Source organism: Pinus tabuliformis, chromosome Q, assembly GCF_031772625.1.
Source record: "Pinus tabuliformis cultivar Carrire ecotype Pingquan chromosome Q, CPIR1, whole genome shotgun sequence".
NCBI classification, from domain to species: domain Eukaryota; kingdom Viridiplantae; phylum Streptophyta; class Pinopsida; order Pinales; family Pinaceae; genus Pinus; species Pinus tabuliformis.
The window spans coordinates 950756282-950781933 of NC_142296.1; positions in this window are offsets into that span (position 1 = coordinate 950756282).

Consider the following 25652-nt stretch of genomic DNA (forward strand, 5'->3'; position numbering starts at 1 on the left):
TTGATTTTTTTCCAATTTAGGGGTTATTAGGCAAACTAACCATCCCACAATTTCTCTCACCCATTGGTCGGATTCCGGTGACCGGTGTCAGTGCAATTTGTAGGTTCATTAACCCTGCCACTAGGCCAAGTCAACCCTAAACTTTGACTGACCCTATCTTCTCCATACGAGCTTGGATTTGAGTGTTGCTCGCACTGTTGAAATCAGGGCGATGAGCACCTCAATCTAATGTTGAGTTTATTGAAATTTGAACACTTTAAATTTTGACCATTTCTAAGCTCTCTTGGACTTCTACATGTATCTGGAGCCACTTGGATCAATCCTCCCCACTAAGAAGCTTTTGGTCTTCCAAAAGCATGAAAATAATATGCAACTTCTTTATACCTTATTTGCACCACACGTGTCCTGACCAGTCACCCTTCCTTCTCCTTCACCTTTGTCCTTCAGAGCCATAAGCGATGAGCTGACACCTACACCCTTTGCAATTCTATATTACATTTCCGCAAATTACCTACCTATTTTACATGACCAACTAATAACCCAAGCATCTTGTACTTGCCACGAATTTATAACACATACTCTGTGGTCAATTTTACATAAAAATGGAAACAAATAATCCAGCTATCAAAACAATCCCAAAATATCACTGTTTCTTAAACAAGTGATGGAAAACACATCATCGTACAATGTAAAATGCAACACATGATTTACAAAAATAAGGCCATGACAAGCTAACACATCTAGAAAAACCATTTCTCGCTTATCAAAGTGAACAGGTCATCTCTTTGTGGTGGATTCACTTTTCGATCAACTAGTTCATGCACGGACACTTTGTCCTCAAAGCGCTGCTCTAGATAGAGCCTCCAACATGTGGCTCTTTGATGACCACTTCTGTTGCAATGACTACAAAAAATCTTATTCCTCTATATCTGTTTTACATGCATCTTTCCCTATTGTGGAGAAGACCTTTTACGCCTCATCCTCTTTTGTGTTGCCATTTTCTTCCAGCACTCAGCGAATACATGGTTATGTCAACCAAAAAAAGTACATGTTTTTCGATGCCATGATTTATGTTCATCATTAACATGCTTGTAATCAAAATTAACTTTGAACTATTGAGAGTGTGTATACCTCTCATGGCTGTCTCTGGTGCAATTATGGCAATTAGAGCTTGCCTTAGCTCTTTCTCTGCAATGTGCACTATCGAGGGATGATGGTGATGTATTCCCATGATTCTCTTTCTTTGACGGTTTCAACAATGTCTCGAAAGCTTTCGACACCTTTGAGCATTCTCCTGCGGTATATCCCAAACCTGCGAATCGAGGTCTCTTCACAAGCTCCAATGGTTGAGTTATGCCTTGGCCATTAACATCAAGTCCTCCCCCTTTGTACCCCATCTTCGTAAGGAATCTCATGTCAGTTCCTGTAATGGGTATCTCCACATTTCCAACATAAATAACATCATGTGAAGATGAAACTAAAGAATAATCACAATTGTTTACCTTAGATGTCGATTTCGAAATAGGTGATGAGGAATTTTCTAAGCCTTTGTCGCGCCTCAACTCCTCCAAGGTATTTTTCGTGGCTTGTAGCTGAAGTTGTAGTCTCTGCTTCTCCTCTTTCTCTTCTTGTAGAAGCCTCCTTAATTCAGCGTCCTTTGCTTGAAGGCTTTGGTCGTTTTGCTTCAATTCTTCTAAGGTTGCCTCTGCGGCTTGCAACTGAAGCTGTAATTGATGCTTCTCCTCTTTCTCCTCTTGTAGAAGAATCCTCAATTCAAAATTATCTTCTTGAAGACTCTGGTTGATCTCCTCATTCGAAAGATAAGAAGACAGTGAAGGCAATGAATGCACTGGAAGGTGTGCATGAAGCACTGCTGCTTCTTCTTTCTCTTGTCTCTCATAAGCTTCATACAACATGTCCATTTTGGACATCCTGAGCATGGCCTCGTACATGTCTTTGTCATCCTCCATTGCTGCACTTTCAATAATTGTTCATGCTCACAATTCACATCGACGAGAAGACCGCTATGATACCAAACTTGATCCGGGTTCCTTTACCTACTGGAATCATCCAAGATCTTTTACCTCTGTAATGTTGTTAGACTTGAATTTTAAAGAGCATAGAAGAAAATATGTGCATGCTTAACAAGAGGAAACATGACAACGATTAGCAAATCAAAACACGAGACATTTGATAATAGAGTTCGTCTATTTTGGATTACGTCTCTGGATCAGTGTCAAGATGGTGGAGGTCGCTTCATATATTATTGGAAATGATGATGATGTACATGGAAGATTCTTTGTCGTAGAAAGGACATACACCCTCAAACAATAGTGGCTTGTCTCTCCACAAGACATTCCGCTTACAGGAATTCTCACTCAAGAAAGCTTCCTCTTAGCATGACAAATTAACATGATCTCACATAATGTGGCAATGAGTATCCCTTCAACATAGTTACACATGGATCTCAACAACAATACATAGCATGACAAGCTAAATACATCTCACATAATGTGGAAAAAGTGATCCCACAACATAACATTAAGCAAGGATCTCAAAACATAATACCTCATCTCAACGATTATGAAGGAAAACATGACATGACTGATTCATGTACTCGCACCTCTGAAGTTGGCCAAAAAATGGAAGGCTCAGTTACAAAAATTGACTGCACCACTGAATTTTTGTCGACGAGAGGTGTAAAATCGACTATCCATTTGTCAAATTCCGACACTGTCAAAATCTGGGCTTGTAGGAATCTTTTAGATTCCCCATGGTTCTCCAAAGATTTTGTTCTCTGGGCTGACTGGAGATCTGCAACTCAAATCACAAATTTGATCTCGCCATCATAATCCTTGCGAGATTCTAAGACTTTTGAGTCCATCCATCCATCTAGTCCATCCATCATGTTTTTTTGAGATTGACCATCATGTTTTTCTAAGATTGACCTTTCGATAATAAATTAATTTTTAAACATAAAGTTCTTTGACGCGCAGTAACTATTAAAATTGTATTAAAGAGTGTTTTTCATCAAGAGTAAATATATTTACAATAACTATTAAAATCTAAATTTGATTAAATGATAAGAGATTTCATAATGAGTTTGTATTCTATTTTTAGTAATTAGAAATAACTAATTCCTTGATAGATCTAGGATAATTAATGTGTTTTTCATTGTGAAATGATATATTTACAATAACTATTAAAATCTTATTAAAGGTTTCCAAATTCTAACTTTGGCGATTAAATTTTTCAAATTCAAATTTGAACACTTCTAAGGCTCCAGATAATGGTGTACACTAAGGACCCAACCCAATTAAAGCAAGCAACATAATCCAGTTAAAGCAAACAATGTATTTTGAAAGTAATGTTTTATCTCATTACATAACTCTCCAAATAGTAGTGGGTGAAACTCTAGATACTATGATTGAATTACAATGTAGTATAAACCAACATAGATCCATCTTAACTCCCAATCAACCAAGTGTTTAGAGGAATCAAATCTCTTTCCAATCTAAAAAAACTGTCACTTCAAAAAAATTAATCCCTCTCAAGACTATCTACATTGATTTATAAAATAATTTAAAAGAAAAATACATTCTTACAACATTATTATATTATTTTTCCTTTAAAATATAGACACGATCACATTAAATATTTATTTTATATCTAAATAATAAAATATTTTAAAATAAACATATACAATTTTAAATAACAGACATTTCTTGTGGTTCAACGTCTAACAATTTTGTAGAATTCACAGCCCTAGAAAAAGGTATAGCTTTGGCTTGGAGTATGGGAATCACAAAGGTTTAGATCATAGGGGACTCCTCAATGGTGGTTTAGGTGGCTTGGAGTAAAATTCGATGTTTGGAGTCTTAGGCAAATCCAATCAAAGACCTCCTGATCTCCTTTCTGTATGCAATAACGTCTCACACCAGGCATTCTGGTGGGATGATTGGGATAAGATTGCAACAATAGGCCAATATGCAGTCTAGGGCCTTGGGCCAGGCCAAATAACAAAGTTGGTGTTGTGGGTCAATATATATTGGGACTCCAGTGAAGCGAACAAGTGGAATATATCAAGGTTTAGACCTTGTGTTATTGTGGCTCACTGAGTCGGGGAAAAGTTAGGCCCTCAGATAACCCTGCAACCACCATTTTTAATAGGTTTTTCAATGCATGTTAGATGTGGATGGCTTGTAGCTCACTGTGTAGGTCCCTTAGTTAGAGAAAGACCTTTATTTTGAATTAAGTGCAGTGTCTTTGGTTAACCTTGTCCGTGTTTTGTTTTCTGGGCTTGCTTTCTCTCAAGGAAGGGTTTTTTTAATGAAACATGCCCCAATATGGGGATATGAAGAGGAAGCGTTGGGTAGCATTTGCATCTCGTAGGCCTTGTCAAGGCTTTCCCTCTATGCCATGTCCCTATTTGGGTCTAGTGATGGCCAAACATAGTGTGGGGTTTCTATTTGAAGTGGGGAGTACCTCTCTTTTATTTGGGTGATAATAGTGAGGCATGTAGGGAAGGGTGGTATTATTTCTAGTGTTGGGGTTGTTTGTGGTTGGAGGTAGAGATGATGCAGTGATGTGGGAGAGTTAGAAGGTATGTTGGCCCTCATGGACAGCTAGGAGAGTGAGCGACCAGAGTGGATGTGTTGTCTAAGGATGAAAGGGAAGGGGTAGATGTGGAGGGCGCGGTCACTCAGTCCTGGGCCTATTCCCCATTTCATGTGGAGCATCCACCATCATTGGCACTGATAGAAGACCAATTTCAAGATATCTTGGTGAAGCTAGATGCCATTTGCCAATAGAGGTATGATGATTGGAATGAGATTGTTGCTCATATCAATGATATTTAGTATATCTAGGGAGAAATCCTGGAACGCCTTGCCTTAGTGAGGTGCATACAACATCGTAAAAGTGAAATATTGGATGAGATAGAGGCATTATTGGCACACATAGAATAACATGTGCATGAAGGGAATAGCCCCCTGTGGTCCTAGGTGGTTCTCACGGCCCGAACCCCCCTCCTTGACATGAAATCGACTCGGTGTCTCCTGATTTTGTTTGTGTTCTAGGTCATATGGCTATATTATTTTTGGAAATTATGTACATATTCACATATTTTGTTATGCTTTTGTGTTTCTCTCCCAACTAACAAATCCCGTTGGAGTGAAGCTGCAAGAGCTGAAGGAAACTAGATTGTAAGCTATATATTTATGATGAATTAATGAAAGTTTTTTTTTTATTGACAAAAAAATACTATGGACCGATACCATGGATTACTAATACCACATGCCCAAAACTCATAATTTATTTTCATATGATACATATTCACATATCATTTTTTTAATTAGTCAATTTAATTAAAAAGGTAGGGCATAATATCAACCTTTGATTTGTGGATACTACTAAAAATATTCTAGAATATTCCGTTTTGATATGTGATTACTATTAAGAATATTTTGTGGAGGTTAAATATCTACCATCCACATGATAGTTATTTATAATTAAATTACCACATCCATATAACATTGATAGAACTACATCTCACATTACCAAGATTACAAGAGTTAGCTAAATTAATGTTAAATTGTAGCAAGAAAATGCTTCATTTGACTTGTGCTTTAGTCAAATGAGGAAATACAAATTTTCACTTCAACAGGGTGAGTTTCCAAGCAATTAGCAGGAGTGACATGGCCAAATCACTCAGTTAAGTCAATCAATTCAAGTTTGTGGGCTAGAAGTAGAGTTGTGTGCAAGTTGGTGGCTAATATCTAGATATCTACATGTGTTATCTTTAGTGAAAGTCATTTATTTGAGCTCTAGTCTAGAATAGAGTTAGTATGACTTCATTTGAGTAATTTTAATTGTTGTAAACTCAACTAACTCTCAGTTAACTAGTCAATTTACTAAAAATAATCCTAGCCATGCATGCAATTCAAATTTCCAAGTGAAGTGGAGGAAAGAGGCATAATTGTAATCATTATTATATACTAGTGAGTGTAAAGGGTTTGCATGTAGTAGGTGATCTAATTCTCTTGGATTTATGCAAGGAAATAAGAGTTTTCCCTATTATTTAGGAGTAGGAATTGCACAAGGAAATAAGAGGAAGTAGGAGGCCTATTTTGGCTAAGTATTGGTCAGAGCAGACTTAGGAGGAGGAGATCGGTATTGTAGTGAAAATTAAGCTTTAAGCATTGAAGTTGTCATTATAATATATAATTTTTCTCATATGATATAATGCAAACAAAGGCTTAGCTTTTCCCAATTGGTTTCCCCAGTAAAAATTGTGTTCATTGTGATTGAATGACCGCATGTGTTTCTATTGTCAATTTTCCTTTCGTAGAATGTAGTAGGAGAAATGTGTTTCTATTGATCTCAATTTGATTTCATTAGAAGCTACAAATTTCGATTTATTTCTACATGGTATCAAAGCTATTGAAAACTACATAGGTACTAGGTTCCTAATCATCTCCCAAAGGAATTTCGAATAGCAGAGTTTGTGGTGTAGGTAATTCTTCAGTGCAAGAAGAATGTCTTTTAATGGATTGAGGCTTGAGTATGCATTGGAGGGTAATTCAAATTTCTATGCTTGGAAATACAAGACGAAAGCTATGTTGGATGACAATGGAGCATTGGAGTACACACAAACTGATATTTCAAAACCAATAGGATCATAGGCACAACAACTAGCTCAATGGAAGAAAGACACAAAAAAAGGCAGGAGGATTATCTTAGAGGGAGTCATAGACCATGTGGTTTCAAATTTGCATGGAAAAGAGACTCCATTTGCAATGTGGGATCTCTCAAAAGCCTATTTGAAAGCAATAATGATGCCAAGAAGATGACATTGAGAGATAAGCTCAGGAAAATTTGAATGAATACAAATGAAACTATTGTTCAATACCTATCAAGATCCACTCAGGTGAGAAATTAACTTAGAGGATTAGGAGAGACTGAGCCTCCAATATGAACTTGTGAGCTTAGCACTCCTTGGTCTTCCAAAGTCCTGTCACAACTATCAAGATTTAGTTAACGGTAGAGAGAAACTCCCAGATTGGGAGAGACTTTGGTCTCACTTGGTGCAAGAGGAGATTAGAAGAAACACTAGAGATGGAGTCACATCTAGAAATGACGAGGAAGAAAACTTTGCTTTAGTAGGAAAATGAAAGAAATCCAAAGGAAATAAAGCCCCAGGCAAGGCAAAATCTAGCCAAAACCATGGCAAGAATAAAGACCTCAGTAAAATTAAATGCTTTCACTGCCATGAGTATGGAAACTATACAACCAAGTGTCCACACAAGAAATCCAGTAAGAAGCTTGCAACATGAGCAGGAGGAGATGCTCTCACATCAGAATTAGAATTGGATTTCGCCCTTATTTCTTTCATGACAAGTATTGTACGAGTTAGTGTATGGTACCTAGAATTTAGTGCTTCATTTCACATGACAAGAAATACAAAGTTCTTCAACAACTTAGAGGAGAAGGACCTAAAATTACACATGAATCTTGGAGATGATGCAAGGTATAATACCAAAGGGATAGACATTGTCACTTTGAGATGGAGTCAGGCTCCCATATTCACCAAAAGAATGTAATGTATGTTTTTGGTTTGAATAAAAGACTAGTTTCTGTAGCTTTACTTGAAAACAGAGGATATGATGTGCTGTTTATTAAAGGGAAGGCTTATCTAAAGCATGTTTCTACTGGACAAGTAAAACAAATTAGTGTTTGGGTTAAAAATATCTACAAGCTATAGATGGATGCATGCAATGCATTGTGTATCAAGGCAGAAAATTTTTAGGGACGAGATGTTGGAGAGTTATGGCATAGGCACATGGGACACCTACACCATGGAGCTTTGAAAATAATGCAGCAGATCACCACTGGACTTCCAAAATGCACTCTTGATCAACATGATGTTTACAAAGGGATGCACACTTGGAAAATATGTTAAATCCTCCTTCCAGGGTCGAGATAATAAAGCTAAATCCATCTTGGGGCGAGTTCACTCAGATGTGCATGGACCATTTTCCACAGTCTCAATTGCAAAGCACCGTATTATGTGATCTTCATTGATGATTTTTCTCGCAAATTTTGGATCTATTTCATGAAGAAGAAAGATGAGGTTTATTCAAATTTTGTTGAATTTAAAGCCTTAGTTGAAAATGGGACTGGAAAGAAAATTAAATCCTTGAGAAGTGATAATGGAGGAGAGTATGTGTCTAATGCCTTCAAAGAATTATGTGCCAAGGAGGGTATTAGAAGGGAGTTGATTGCACCCCACAACCCACAACAAAATGGGGTTATAGAGAGGAGAAATATAAGTATTGTAAGGTTTTCTAGAGAAATGTTGCATGAACAGGGGTTGTCACTATCCCTGTGGGCGGAAGCTTGCAATACAACTATCTACTTGTAGATCAGGATCCCTCACAAACTTCTTGGGATGATTACACCTTAAGAGGATTTCGCTGGGAGGAAGCTAGTTGTCTCGCACTTTTGGATTTTTGGATCCATAGTCTATTGCCATGTCTCAAAATATAGCAAGCAAAAGTTGGCACCCACTACAGAGAGGGGGGTATTTGTAGGCTATACTGAGACGCCTCATATTTACAGGGTGTACATTCCCTCTCTCAGGATGACTATTATGAGGAGGGATGTGAGATTTGATGAGGATAAATCCATGAGGAGTTCTCTAGAATGAGATCTGAGCATACCACCAGAGGAGGAGCTTCTAGTTCCAAAGCAGGAACCTCATTTAGTTCTACAGTGCCAAACCTTTCTCAAAGGTAAGAGGACATTCTAGGAGGATGATGTGGATAAACCACATGTGGACTCAGGAGCAGAGAGCAGGCCGAGTGCAGGCACCCACTCACATAGATCATTCTAGATAAAGGAGGAAGAGGACCAAGTTGGTTGATAGATTGGTGTAGGAAGCTCAGGAGCATGTTGGAGCTCCTAGTTCCTCACGTAGAGAGAGGAGATCACCAGAAATATATACATGATATATGGCACTCATGACAGAATTGATATATTCTGAGCCATATTCTTTTTAAGAGGCAATTTCCCAACAAGTGTGGGAAGATACCATGGTGGAGGAGTATGATCCATCGTGAAGAATGATGATTGGGAGGTTATGCCTAGACCTGAGGGAAAATATATTGTTGGATCTAGGTGGGTGTATAAGGTGAAACATGCAACTAATGGCAATGTTGACAAGTACAAGGCCATATTTGTGGCCAAAGACTTCTCACATGTGGAGGGGATTGATCATGATGAGACATTTTCCCCTGTGGCAAGATACTCATCTATTAGGACCATATTTGCATTGGCAACACAGTTTGGGTGAAGGGTCCACCAAATGGATATTAAAATTTCCTTCCACAATGGAGTGGTTGAGGAAGATATTTACATTGAATAACCTGAGGGGTTCGAGATCTTTAGCAAGGAGACACACGTGTGAAGGCACAAGATATCCCTCTATGGTTTGAAGCAAGAACCTCATGCTTGGTACACTCACATATATTCTTGTCTCAATGGATTGGGCTCCACTAAGAGTGAAGAAGATGCCAATCTATACTACATTATGGTAGATGACAGTCTGCTCATAGAGATGGATTGGGCTCCACTAAGAGTGAAGAAGATGCCAATCTATACTACATTATGGTAGATGACAGTCTGCTCATCTTAGTTCTCTATGTGGATGATTTGATCATGACAGGAGATGATAGGTTGATTAATTCTTGCAAGGAGGACCTTGAAAGAGAGTTTGATATGAAGGATATGGGTTTGATGCACTACTTCCTTGGCTTGGAGGTGTGGCAGGGAGATGAAGAGATATTTGTTGGATACTCCTCTAAGTACTAACTAGAGGAAATAGGATGCTTCTACAGGAGAGGCAGTAGATGGAACTATCTACAAACATTTGGTGGGGTACTTGATGTACTTGGTGAACATAAGGCTCAATATTTGTTTTTCAATGAACCAACTTAGTCAATTCATGGTGGAGCCTTCCAAGATTAACTAGATAGTAGCAAAAAATGTTATAAGATAACTTAGAGGCACAATAGACTTTGGTTTATGGTACAGGCAGACTGATCGACTGAAGCTCCAAGGATTCACATATGAAGATTGGGTAGGGAGTTCCTCATATAGGAAGAGTGCATCGGGAGAAATATTCAATGTTGTATCAACAACATTTTCTTGCTACAATAAGAAACAAAGATTTGTAGCACTCAACTCAACAGAGGCCGAGTATATGTTTGCTAGTCAAGCAACATGCGAGGCTGTTTGGATAAGGAAGATCTTGGTTGGTCTCTTAAGTAAGGGGATGTAGCGTAATAGACCCAGGTTAAAAGTCGTGTAATAAAGTTAATAAAGGAAAAGTAAGACTAAGGTCATGGGACACGTATTCTAAGTTGAATGTTGGGAAAATCATCCTAGTGGGCATCACTTGTTATTATTATGGCTAAGGGGAAATTGGCAAAGGCATTGGAAAAGGATTTGAAAAGGGAAAGAAAAAAATTATTAGCATTTTAATTATGAAAATAAAGGAAATTAGGAGAAAAGGAAGGTGAAAGGTCACAGGTTGCATGTGAGGAGGAAATTGAAGTAAAATAGATGAAAAATGAAAAAATTAGAGGTATCAATAATAAAAAGACATCGAAACATCAGTTTGGGGCCATTTGTCAGTTTTGTTTTGGAATTAGTCTCAGAGAGGAGAAGAGCACCAAGAGGAGAAGGAAAACAAAAAAGGAAAGGAAAGACAAGGAAAGCAAAGGAAATCAAGGATCAAACAAGGAAAAGTTGGATCAAGCGACTTCAACGGGAATAATTGTAGGTAACATGTTGCATGTATGATTTCCTAGCTAGTTTTTGCATGCATGGTATATGAATGTGTGTATTTGGTTATTTGTTGTCATTGCCATGGGTTTTGCCAGGTTTCAACAATGGTTTTAGCCTTTCCTTTCCATTTCTAGATAACCATGGTGTGATGGGATTCATTCTTGTTTGAGCTTTGGATTGCCAGAAGGTTTTGGATCTGGGTGAGGTGGTATCAGGAAAATCCCAAGGGTTGGAGGTGGAGATGGTTTTCTCTGGGAAACCCTTAACAGGTGGGTGGAGACAAGAATATTCCTCAAGGGATGGTGAAGGAATTCTGAGGCATCCAAGCTCGGTTTGGTTTTGTGATCTCGAGACCAGTTTAGGTGAGATTAAAATAGTGTGAGGGTGAAGGTGGTTTAACCTATGGATTCTCTTGGTTGTTTATGGAATGGTTTATCCCATGAGATCCCACATTCATGCTTGGAATATGGCATAGGGGTGATTGGATGAAAGAAATATTTGGTTCAGCACAATCTATGGTCGGGTGGTACGTGGAAGTCCATGACTTAGTTTGCTTTTGCATATGTCAATAAGAGCTAAGTTACTTTTGTATTTCATGGGAAAATGTACTTGATATTATGTGGATTTAATGGTTGTTCTATCAGTGTTATTTATCTCATTATATGTTGGTTATAAGCATGGTTCTATGACAGATTCAAGTCATGGATCTTATCATGTTTGATTAATAAATGAATGGTTAATGAATGCATGACCTAATAGATGTTATTGCATCTATTTTGAGAGGTCATTAGTCCTTCTTGGTAAACCTCAGATAATTTTCAAATCCCTATGTTCAGATATGCATTCATGACCTGTAGATATCATGTTCTCCATGTGTTTGACATAATGTCTGCATGTTCAGGCTTGGTTAGGTCAAGTTCTTGACTAATATTTGTGTTAGAGGCTTTGTCCTTGTGTCATTTATTGTTTTGGAAAGTTTCATCAAGTTTTGGGCAGTGACCTGGAGTTCAGCCCTGAAAAGGTGGCACAACTTTCATGGTAGTAGGAACAGAACTGTGAAAAAAATACTACAGTCACTCCCTTGTAGGCTTATGCATGCGACTGGAGGCTTTCAGACGTATGGATGTAGGACCGTGCATGCAACTGGGAGTTCATATTAGTGAAAAATCAAGTCAAATCGGGGTTTGGGAACCTGGAAAGGTAGTTTAGCTCTTGGGGGTCCTGTAGCACCTGAGGGAAGTCAGTAAGGTCTCACTTTTTTGACTCCATTTCCTTAAGGTTATCTAGGAGGTTGAGTCATGTCATGGTAGCCTTCAGCTCATGTTTACCCCAATAGACTAGTTAAAGTGGTTAGATATGGGAGGAGGTGTTACAAAGTGGTATAAAAGCATGGTTCAACACTTGGACCAAATAGGCTAGATGCATGTTGTTATGTATGCCTTGTTATGGTTAAGGTTGTTGTATGTACTATATGTCATTATGATGTTGGCATGTTATGAGGATGCCACTTTTTCCAAGATAGAGCATGAGATGCATATCATTAGAGTGAGGTTGCAACTTTCGATCTCAGGGTAAGAGCAGATCGTTATACAAGTTTTTATGTTGGGTATGAAGGTATGTTAATTAAAGGTTGTTATATACATTATAGTGATGTACATGCATGTCATTCTATTGTTGTTGTGGTTACATGCATGATAGATGTTAGTTTATTAGTGCGGTCATATGCACATGTGTCAGAGGGTCATGAAACGTAACAACTTATTGTTATATGCATTGCAGTGACATGCATTGGAGTCATGTTATTGTTATTATGATCATATGCATGAGTATTAATGTCATGATGGTGCTTGTATGAAAATTATTTCTTTATATTATCATGTATCATTCTTATCTAGTTTGACTTATGTAGATGTGATAGCCTCCCCTGAGATACATTGAGGTATGCATTGGATTATGTTGTCTATTTGGTTTAGCTAACATGGTATGGTTACACGTTGTTTGAATGTTAATTAATTGCATGATTGGATATGTGTCTATAAGATTTCATGAAGGAAGGATCTTGTTTTAAGATGGTTGTACTAACATAATATGTGTTGAGATAGTTGATATGTACTTGAGTGAAAGTGGGTGCTAATTCTAGTAATTATGACAGACGATTACGAGTTGGTTGTTGATTATGACATGGTTACTAGTCTTGGTAAATGTTTATTTCAAATTAGTAGAAATCATGTCTTGATATTTGGGACATGTGACTGACATGTGTGAGCAGTTGTAGGGAAACATGTTTGGTATTAGCATGATAAATTAATAGTAGATTTGTTTATATCACCAACATCTGGGACATGTGACAATACATAGTAAGACTCAAATATAGCAACGTAAAAGGTAAAAGAAAGGAATTGGGTGATAGTTCCTTTGGCTATGTTTGGAAACCACATTCCAAATGAATGGGTTCTTTGCATACAAGAAGTATTCTTACCGTTGATCTTGTCTAGCGTTATGTGGATATGTGCTATATTCATGAACATGTATTTGATAGGTATAACAATTGGTTTCTAGTTATGTCTGAATTTGTCAAGGAATTGAAGTCCCTTGTGAGATGATATATGTACATGTTCAGTTAAAAGGAAACATGCTTGGAACAAGAAGGTAAGGTAAGGTAATTGGTACATTATATATCTATTTATGCACTAACAGTCGTGTGTTTATTGGCAGTATGATGCAAGGGAGTTGCATGGTAAAAGAGACTTCCATGAAATCTTGAAAAAGGCTTGGGTTGAGCTTTCCTTTGGAAGTATTAGGAACCCATGGGGATTGAGTCATGATGTTCGTTGCTAGTTTCATGCTTTTGTTCCTTTGGGATTTGGTTGCGTTTGATTTGCAGTTTTGTTTGTGTCTTGTGCATGGGCATGCCACTTTGTTGTTGTGTCATACTACTATTTGGTTTTTAGGGTTTTCTTCTTAGTTGCTTATTGTTCTTTCCTTTTATGTTTTGAGGGCTTTGGGAATTAGTTGGGAAGGAGGAATTTAATGGAGCTCGGGGAGAGTTGTGTGGTACCCAACAAGTAATGTAAGACCTAGATGAAAATCAATGCATGTATAAGGGTAGTTAAAGGTAAGGATATGACATCCAGTTGGATTGGTTGGTGAATGGATTGAGGCATAATATGCCTTAGTTATGTTGAGAATTGTTGTTATCAATGTTGTGCATGGATAAAGGGAGTTCTCTTAACCTTGACCTTATGATATCTGGTAATTTTGTTGTTTGATTATGTTGATGATATATATATATATATATATATATATATATATATATATATATATATATATATATATATATATATATATATATATATATATGTATGTATGTATGTATGTATGTATGTATGTATGTATGTCGTTGTCTAACAGGGTCATTAAGGATCGCGGTTTTTTTATGCCAACATTTATATTTATATATTTATTTATGTATATCATTGTCTGACAGGTCATCAGGGATCATTCTTGTGGAGGAATGATTACTTATGTAGGTGAATGACATGAGAAGGTTATTGGTATCAAGTGGGAAGAGTGGCCCTGAAATATCTATGAGGTTAGAATCATGTGGATATGATTTGATATTATGTGTTTGTACTATGCCTATGTTAATATGTTATGGACAGGTAATGTTGAGGGATACATTAGTAGAATGAGAGCAGTGTGATCTATGGCATGTTGGAATAAGCATAAATGATGGAGAGGCACTGGAAGCAAGGTTGTCGAGTAGAGACAATGTAATATCTAGATGTGTGGTACTATTGTTGTGTATATTTTGTACATGTTTTAAATTTTGTACTTGTGATGTTGTGTACATCCGGTGTTTTGTATATATGGTGTTGTGTACATGTTGTTTATGTAGTGATGTGTATAGATGGTGTTGTGAACATGTTGTACGTGCGGTAATTTGTACATATGGAGTTGTGCGAATGTTGGATATGCGGTGCTCTGCATATGTGGTGTGTTGTGCATGATTGTGCATGTGGTGTTGTGTACATGTTGTACAAGGGGTGTTGTGTGAAGGTGGTGCTATGTACATGTCGTGCATGTGGTGTTGTGTACACATCATGCATGTGGTGTTGTGTACATGTTGTGCAAGTGGTGTTGTGTACATTGGGTTTTATGTACACGTTGTGCAAGTGGCATTGTGTACACATCATACATGTTGTGTTGTGTATATTTGGTATGGTGCTACAAGTATTGTGCAGTCATTGTATCGCGCCAGGTGTATTCATGGTATTTTATGGTGTGTATGTATATGTATTTTGTTGTACACTAGGTGCAGGTGTATGTGTCTTGTTGTACACCGAGTGTAGGTGTATGTGTCGTGTCATACACCAGGTGTAGGTGTATGTGTTATGTTTCACACCGAGTGTAGGTATATGCATGGTGTTGTACATCGGGTGTGGGTGTATGCATGGTGTTATACACCAAGTGTGGGTGTATGTGTGGTGTTGTACACTGGGTGTAGGTATATGTGTTGTGGTATACTATGTATGTGTATGTTGTCGTACAGTGTGATGGGACAGGCAGGGTTGGGACCGTTTGGGCCTTGTTGTTACTATTTAGGGTTGAGGCGGTTTAGTCTTGGGATGCCCTTGTTGCTATTGATGGTTGAGGCAGTTTAGTCTCTGGATGCCCTTGTTGTTGATATTGAGGGTTGAGGCAGTTTAGTCTAAGGATACACTTGTTTCTGTTGAGGGTTGAGGTAGTTTAGGCTTAGGATACCCTTATTATTGATATTGAGGGAGGAGACAATTTAGTCTCCGGATTCCCTTGTTGCTTAAAGAGAAGGCACTGGATGTTTGTCAGATTTGGAAACCGATTCAGTATGTGTGTAGAAAGGACAAAGAATAAAGGCTGAAGAAAAATAATAATTGGAAAGATATCAATATTTTGTTTCAGTTTTAACTATGTATGTGATCTATGACTCTGATTTATGATGGTTGCATGTGATCTATGATTTTGATTTATGATGGTTAAGCTTGATCTACCTGGATGTGATATGTTTATACATGATGATTTGATCAAAGAGTTAGATTGACTTGTTGTGACAAGAAGTAAATAGAATTACAAGTGTACATTATTGGCGAGCTACCAATGAAGTATGATTTGAATTTATTTCAATTATGTGCTTGGTATAGGAAAGCATGGAACTGCTCGGTTTGGGTAGTTGAAACCAACTACAAGAATGTTAGAAGCAACAGTGAAAGGAATTGGAATAGACAACAGTATGCTGGTAAAGCATTCAGGAGCAGGTCCATTATGGGACACTGGTACCCAATAGTGTCCATTGATTTCCATAACCATGCTATGACTGGTATGATGTTTTTGAAGCAGGTATATGCCTTGATTTTTAGACATTCTGATGTGAGGAAACCTTGCTAAGAAAGGATTCATGCAAGGGACTATGTAGAAGAGAAGGGGATGCCCGCGAAAATTGGAAGGTGTGTGACTCCACAAAAGGGGGTGACCAGATTGCCCAAGGGACTGTGTAGAAGAGAAGGGAAGGTTGGGGGATGGATTTGTTTTGGTCATTCACATTTCTAGATGGAATTAGAAGCACATTGGGAGTGTGCCCTAGAACAATGAGCTAATAACTATTCATGGAGAGAACAAGTAGTGCACAGATTGTAGCACTGAACTTTGGATGCAGACTTTGACTTTAGTAGTGGATTCTAGACATCCTTGGAAGGAGGCGAATCCTGGTAGTATTTTTGAGGGTGGAGGTGTGAGCCTCTAGATTCCATTGTTGATAATGTGGGCTATGTATTTGTCATTGTTTATCGATTGAGGCAAAGGAGTTTTGGTATATGTACATATTTATGTATGGTTATTATTTTAAATATTGTAATGAGCTATGTTATAAAGCTCCAGTAAACTATATGATTGTCATGTTTTCAGCAGGATGTCATTGTAAATATTGTAGCAAGCTGGGTTATAAAGCTCCATAAGCAGTATGTTTTGGTTTTCAACGGTTCTCTTGGTTGTAGGTGTCATAGAACACTAAGGGTAGTGTTCCGCTAAGGGGGATGATTCTGTAACAAACCTGGGTTAAAAGTGATGTAAGAAAGTTAATAAAGAAAAAGAAGACCAAGGTCATGGGACACATATTCCAAGATGAACATTGGGAAAATCATCCTAGTGGGCATCATTTGTTTTTATTATGGCTAAGGGGAAATTGGCAAAGACATTGGCAAAGGCTTTGAAAAGGCAAGCAAACAAACATTATTGGCATTTTATTTATGAAACTAAAGGAAATCAGGAGAAAAGGAAGGTGAAAGGCTAATTGTTGCATGTGAGGAGGAAATTAAAGAAAAATAGAGGAAAAATGAAGAAATTAGAGGCATTAATAATAAAAAAACATCAGAGCATCAGTTTGGGGCCTGTTGTCAGTTTTGATTTGGAATTAGTCTCAGAGAGGAGAAGAGCACCAAGAGGATAAGGAAAGCAAGAAAAGGAAGGACAATGAAATCAAAGGAAAGCAAGGATCAAGCAAGGAAAGTTTGGATCAAGCGGCTTCAACGGAAATACTTGTAGGTAACAGGTTGCATGTATAATTTCCTAGCTAGCTTTGGCATGCATGGTATATGCATGAGTGTATTTGGTTCATTTTTTATCATTAGCATGGGTTTTTTCAGGTTTCAAAAATGGTTTTATCCCTACCTTGCCATTTTTGGATAGCCATGGTGTGATGGGATTCATTCTTGACTGAGCTTTGGATTGATGGAAGGTTTTGGATCTGGGTGAGGTGGTCTCAAGAAAATCCCAAGGGTTTGGGGTGGAGATGGTTTTCTTTGGGAAACCCTCATCAGGTGGGTGGAGACAGGAAAATTCCTCAAGGGATGGTGAAGGAATTCGAATGCATCCAAACTCAGTTTGGTTTTATGATCTCGAGATCGGTTTAGGTGAGATCATGGTAGTGTGAGGGTGGAGGTGGTTTAACCTCTGTATTCACTTGTTTTCTTATGGAATGGTTTATGCCATGATATCCCACATTCATGCTCGGAATATGGCATGAGGTTGATTGGCTGAAAGAAAGATTTGGTTCAGTCCAATCTATGGTCAGGTGGTACATGGAAGTCCCTTACTTGGTTGGCTTTTGCATATGTCAATAAGAGCTAAGTTCCTCTATATTAAATGAGTAAATGCACTTGTTATTATGTGGTTTTAATGGCTATTCTATCAATGTTATTTATCTAGTTATATGTTGGTTATAAGCACGGTTCAATGACAAATTCAATTTATGGCTCTTATCATGTTTGATTGATAAATAAATGGTTAATGAATGCACGACCTAATAGTTGTTATTGCAACTATTGTGAGAGGGAATTAGTCAATCTTGGTAAACCTCATATAAGTTTCAGATCCCTATGTTCAGATATGCATTCATGACCTGTAGATATGATGTTCACCATGTGTTTGACAGAATGTCTATAATGGTCAACCTTGGTTAGGTCAAGTTCTTGACTAATTTTTGTGTTAGAGGCTTTCTCTTTGTGTCATTTATTGTTTTGGAAAGTTTCAATAAGTTCGAGGTAGTGACTAGGAGTTTAGCCCTGAAAAGGTGGCACAAATTTCGTGGTAGCAGGCATAAAACTATGAAACAAGATTGTAGTCACTCCCTTGCAGGCTTATGCATGTGACTGAAGGCTTTTAGTCGCATGGATGCAAGATTTTTCATGTGACTAGGAGTTCATATCAGTGAAAAAGCAAGTTAACTCAGGGTTTCAACATCTAGAAGGGTGGTTTAGCTCTTGGGGGTCCTGTAGCACCCGAGGGAAGTCAGTAAGGTCTTGTTTTGTCGACTCCATTTCCTTAAGATTATATAGGAGGTTGAGTCATGTCATGGTAGCCCTCAAATCTTGTTTACCCCAACATATCAGTTAAAGTGGGTAGATATGGGAGGAGACATTACATGTAACCTACATTGATCCACTATGACAATCGAAGTTGTATAAAACTCTTTGAAAATCTAGTGTTTCATGATAGGTCCAAACATATAGACATCAGGTACCATCACCTGAGAGATTGTGTGTAGAGGAGGATTGTTATGTTACAATACATTCCTATAGAGGAGTACGATGCATACATGTTGAAAAAGGATTTATGAAGAGGCAAGTTTGAGTTCCACAGGAGAAGGATTGGGATTGTTCAGAACCTTTTTCTTGCTAAGAGGGAGTGTTAAATTGTAGCAAGAAAAGGCTTCATTTGACTTGTGCCTTAGTCAAATGAGGAGATTCAAATTTCCACTCTAGCAAGATGAGTTGTCAGGGAGTTAGCAAGAGTGACATGGCCAAATCACTCAACTAAGTCAGTCAATTCGAGTTTGTGGGCTAGAAGTAGAGTTGTGTGCAATTGGTGGCTAAGATATAGCTATTTAGAGTTGTTATCTTTAGTGAAAGTCAGTTATCTGAGCTGTAGTATAGAATAGAGTTAGTATGAGTTTAGTTGAGTAGTTTTAATTGTTGTAAACTCAACTAAATCTCAGTTAATTAGTCAACCTACTAAAAATAACCCTAGTCATGCATACAATTAAAATAGCCTAGTGAAATGGAGAAAAAAGACATAATTGTAATCATTATTGTATACTAGTGAGTGTATAGGGTTTGCATGTAGCAGGTGAGCTATTTCTCTTGGATTTGTGCAATAAAATAGGAGATTTCCCTAGTTTTTAGGTTTAGGAATTGTGCAAAGAAATAGGAGGAAGCAAGAGGCCTATTTTGGCTAAGTATTGGCCAGAGTAGATTCAGGAGGAGGAGATCAATGTTGTAGTGCATATTGAGCTCCAAGCATTAAAATTGTCATTGTAATTGATCATTGTTCTCATCTTATATAATACAAACCAAGGAGGGGCTTTCCCAATTAGGTTCCCTTGTAAAAATGATGTTCATTGGATTGAATGATTGCATGTGTTTTCATTGTCAGTTTTCCTTCCACGGAATTTAGTAGAAGAAAGTTGTGCCTATTGATCTTAGTTTGATTTCATTAGCAGCTACAAATTTTGAGTTATTTCTACAATCATTGTTATTATTATTTTTATGGAAGGAAAAAAAATAATATATGAGTTAAACAGATATACATTAAAAAAAATATGTAACAAGATTCTGAACCATTGATATTCACTCCTTAACTTGCAAATAAACTTTATTACAATGCCAATATTATAGTTTACACATGTCCAAAACCATAACTCAATCTTATATAACATTTTTATTTAATTAATCAATTTAATTAAAAAAAAAAAATTCATATGATTTTTTTAATTAATTAATTTAATTAAAAAGCAAAAACAAAAAACATATCTACTTATTAAATAAATCTCATATACTACCAAGAATAATCTAAAATATTTTGGGAAGATCAAATCTCTATCATTCACTTATCATAAAAAAATATTTTAAATCTTTATCATCCACCTACCATAATTATTGAATTATTGATAATTATACCATAATTATTGATAATTAAAATAAAATTTTGAAAATGTGATTTCAAAATATACAATTTTGTCAACATAATTAAAAAATCTATAAACCTAACCATCAATCATTCAACATAATTAAAATTTTCAAATTTATCAACACAATTAAAATTCAATTCAAATAATCTAAAAACCTAACTGTGAATCATTAAAAAAAATCTATAAATTATTCAAAGAATAAACTAAGAATCATTCACCGAGACCCACCAAAAAAGAGAGAAGACTTCTGATGTTTTAGAATATAATTTATGATGGTTGAATTTGAGTTAACCAGATGTGATATGTTTATACATGATGATTTGATCAAAGAGTTAGATTGGCTTGCTATGACAATAAGTAAACAAAATTGCAAGTGTACCTTATTGACGAGCTACCAATGAGGTATAATTTCAATTTAGTTCAATTCCTTTTATTCTAATGGCAATTATGTGCTTGGTATAGGAAAGCATGGAAGTGCTCGGTTTGGGTAGTTGAATTTAACTGCAAGAATGTTACAACAACAATGAAATGAATTGGAACATGCAACAATATGCTGGTAAAGCATTCAGGAGCAAGCCCATTATGGGACACTGGTACCCAATAGTGTCCATTGATTTCCATAAATATGTTATGACTGGTATGATGGTTTTGAGGCAGGTATATGGCTTGGTTTTTAGACCTTCCGATGCGAGGAAACATTTATAAGGGTGGGGTCACCCAAGGGGCTATGTAGTAGAGAAGGGGATGCCTGCGAAACTTGGAAGGTGTGTGACTGCACGAAAGGGGGTGACCGGATTTCCTGAGGGACTATGTAACAAAGAAGGGAAGGTCGAGGGATGGATTTGTTTTGGTCATTAGCATTGCCAGATGGAATCAAAAGCACATTGGGAATGTTCCCTGAAACAATGAGCCGTTAAATTTTCACGGAGAGAACAAGTAGCACACATATTGTATCACTTGACATTGGATGCAGACTTTGACTTTAGCATTGGATTCTGGACCTCCTTGGAAGGAGGTGAATCCTAGTAGTATTTTTTACAGTAGAGGTGTGAGCCTTTGGATTCCCTTGTTGCTGATGTGGGCTATGTATCCTTCATTGTTTGTCGATTGAGGTAAATGAGTTTTGGTATATGTACATATTTATGTATGGATGTTATTGTAAATACTGTAATGAGTTGTGTTATAAATCTCTAGTAAATGATATGATTGTCATGTTTTCAACGGGATGTCACTATAAATATTGCAACGAGTCGGGTTATAAAGCTCCATAAGTAGTATGTTTTGGTTTTCAATATTTTTGTTGGTTGTAGGTGTCACAGAACACCGAGGATGGTGTTCCACTAAGGGGGCAGTTTTGTAACATACCCAGGTTAAAAGTCATGTAATAAAGCTAATAAAAGTAAAATAAGACCAAGGTCATGGGACACGTATTTCAAGTTGAATGTTGGGAAAATCATCCTAATGGGTATCACTTGTTGTTATTATGGCTAAAGGGAAATTGGCAAAGACATTGACAAAGGCTTTGAAAAGGTAAAACAACATTATTGACATTTTATTTATGAAAATAAAGGAAAATAAGAGAAATGAAGGTGAAAGGTCACAAGTTGCATGCGAGGAGGAAATTAAAGGAAAATAGAGGGAAAATGAAGAAATTAGAGGTATAAATAATAAAAAGACATCAGAGCATTAGTTTGGGGCTTTTCTCAGTTTTATTTTGGAATTAGTCTTAGAGACGAGAAGAGCACCAAGAGGAGAACGAAAACAAGCAAGCAAAGGAAGGACAAGGAAAATAATGATCAAGTAAGGAAAGGTTGGATAAAGCGGCTTCAGCGAGAATCCTTGCAGGTAACATGTTGCATGTATGATTTCCTAGTTGGTTTTGGCATGCGTGGTATATGCATGTGTGTATTTGGTTCATTTGTTGTCAATGGCATAGGTTTTGTCAAGTTTCGACAATGGTTTTAGCCTTGCCTTTCCATTTTCGAATAGCCATGGTGTGATGGGATTCATTCTTGGTTGAGCTTTGGATTGCTGAAAGGTTTTGGATCTGGGTGATGTGGTCTCAGGAAAATCCCAAGGGTTGGGGTTGGAGATGGTTTTCTTTGGAAAGTCGTCAATAGGGGGTGGAGATAGAAAAATTCCTCAAGGGATGGTGAAGGAATTTTGAGGTATCCATGCTTGGTTTGGTTTTGTAATCTCAATACCGGTTTAGGTGAGATCACAATAGTGTGAGGATGGCGGTGGTTTAACCTATGGATTCCCTTGGTTGTTTATGGAAATTTTATGCCATGAGATCCCACATTCATGCTTGGAATATGGCACGGGGGTGATTGGCTGAAAGAAATATTTGGTTAAGCCCAATCTATGGTCAGGTGGTATGTGGAAGTCCTTGACTTGGTTGGCTTTTTCATATGTCAATAAGAGCTAAGTTCCTCTTGTATTTCATGAGTAAATGTACTTGTTATTATGTGGCTTTAATGGCTATTCTATCATTGTTATTTATCTGGTTATATGTTGGTTATAAGCATGGTTCTATGACAGATTCAAGTTATGGCTCTTATCATGTTTGATTGATAAATGAATGGTTAATGAATGCATGACCTAATAGATGTTATTGCAGCTATTGTGAGAGGGCATTAGTCCTTCTTGGTAAACCTCATATAAGTTTCAGATCCCTATGTTCAAATATGCATTCATGACTTGTAGATCTCATGTTCACCATGTGTTTGACAGAATGTATGTCATGGTCAGGCTTGGTTAGGTCAAGTTCTTGACTAAGTTTTGTGTTAGAATATTTTTCCTTGTGTTATTTATTGTTTTGGAAAGTTTCATCAAGTTCTAGGTAGTGATTTGGAGTCTAGCCCTAAAAAGGTGGCACAAATTTCATGGTAGCAGGCACATAACTGTGAAAAAAAAATTACAGTCTCTCCCTTGCAGGCTTATGCATGTTACTGGAGGTTTTCAATTGCATGGATGTAGGATTTTTCATGCGACTGAGAGTTCAAATCAATGAAAAAGAAAGTTCATTCAGGGTTTGGGAACCTAAAAAGGCGATTTAGCTCTTGGGGATATTGTAGCACCTGAGGGAAGTCAGTAAGGTCTTGTTTTGTGGACTCCGTTTCCTTAAGGTTATCTACGACGTTGAGTCATGTCATGGTAGCCCTCAACTCATGTTTACCCCGACATATCGGTTAAAGTGGGTAGATATGGGAGGAGACATTACATGTAACCTACATTAATCCACTGTGACAATCGAAGTTGTATAAAACTCTTTGAAAATCTAGTGTTTCATGATAGGTCCAAGCATATAGACATCAAGTACCATCACCTGAGAGATTGTGTGTAGAGGAGGATTGTTATGTTACAGTACATTCCTATAGAGGAGTACGATGCATACATCTTGAAAAAGGATTTGTGAAGAGACAAGTTTGAGTTCCACAAGAGAAGGATTAGGATTGTTCAGAACCTTTTTCTTGCTAAGAGGGAGTGTTAAATTGTAGCAAGAAAAGGCTTTATTTGACTTGTGCCTTAGTCAAATGAGGAAATTCGAATTTCCAGTTTAGCAAGATGAGTTTTCAGGTAGTGATCAGGAGTGACATGGCCAAATCACTCAGTTAAGTCAGTCAATTCGAGTTTGTGGGATAGAAGTAGAGTTATGTGCAAGTTGGTGGCTAAGATCCAACTGTCTAGAGGTGTTATCTTTAGTGAAAGTCATCGAGTCTAGAATAGAGTCAGTATAAGTTCAGTTGAGTAGTTCTAACTATTGTAAACTCAACTAACTCTCGGTTAACTAGTCAATTATCTAAAAATAACCCTAGTCATGCATGCAATTCAAATTGCCTAGTGAAGTGGAGGAAAAAGGCATAATTGTAATCATTATTGTATACTAGTGAGTGGACAAGGTTTGCATGTAGCAAGTGAACTAATTCTCTTAGATTTGTGCAAGGAAATATGAGCTTTCTCTATTCTTTAGGAGTAGGAATTGCGCAAAGAAATAGGAGGTAGCATGAGGCCTGTTTTGGCTAAATATTGGCCAGAGCAGACTCAGGAGGAGGAAATCAGTATTGCAGTGTAGATTGAGTTTCAAGCATTGAAGCTGTTATTGTAATAGATCATTGTTCTCATCTTATATAATACAAACATGGGTTTTTCCCCATTAGGTTCTCCAATAAAAAAATGTGTTCATTATGATTGAATGATTACATGTGTTTCTATTGTCAGTTTTCCTTCCATGGAATTTAGTAGAAGAAATTTGTGTTTATTGATCTCAGTTTGATTTCATTAATCGCTGCAAATTTTGAGTTATTTCTACAATCATTGTTATTACTATTGTTATGGAAGGAAAAAAAAATAATATATGAATTAAACATATATACATTTAAAAAAATATGTAACAAGATTCTAAACCATTGATATTCACTCCTTAACTTGCAAATAAACTTGATTACAATGCCAATATTATAATTTACACATGTCCAAAACCATAACTCAAGCTTATATAACATTTTTATTTAATTAATCAATTTAATTAAAAAAATATATTCATATGACTTTTTTTTAATTAATTAATTTAATTAAAAAACAAAAAATATATATTTACTTATTAAATAAATCTCATATACTATTGATAATATCCTAAAATATTTTGGGAAAATCAAATCTCTATCATTTACCTATCATAAAAAAGTATTTAAATCTTTATTATCCACCTACTATAATTATTAAATTATTGATAATTATACTATAATTATTGATAATTAAAATAAAATTCAAAAAACTCGATTTCAAAATATACAATTTTGTCAACATAATTAAAAGATCTATAAACCTAACTATGAATCATTCAACCTAATTAAAATTTTCAAAATAGAAAACTTTATCAACGTACTTAAAATTCAATTCAAAGAATCTAAAAACTTAACTGTGAATCAATTAAAAAAAAAAAACTATAAATCATTCAAAGAATAAACTAGAATTCAGCGAGACCCACCCAAAAAATAGAGAAGACTCTCCTTTTTTAGAATAGAAGACTCCTCATATTTTAGAATATAATTTTATTTTCGAATAGAAGAATTCTCCTATTTTAGAATATAATTTTAAACACCAGACAGACTTGTATTTTAGAATATAATCTAGGCCAGGCAATCTCACCCTCAAAAAAGGAAAAGTGAAAAATGGCTGGTGAGACTACCCCTTTTATTCAAAGCAAAAGCACTGGCATATCTTTACGTTATTGACTTCAATGGGCATATCCATATAAAAGTTCTTATATGGATGTGTATAAAAGTTCTTATATGTGTGATGC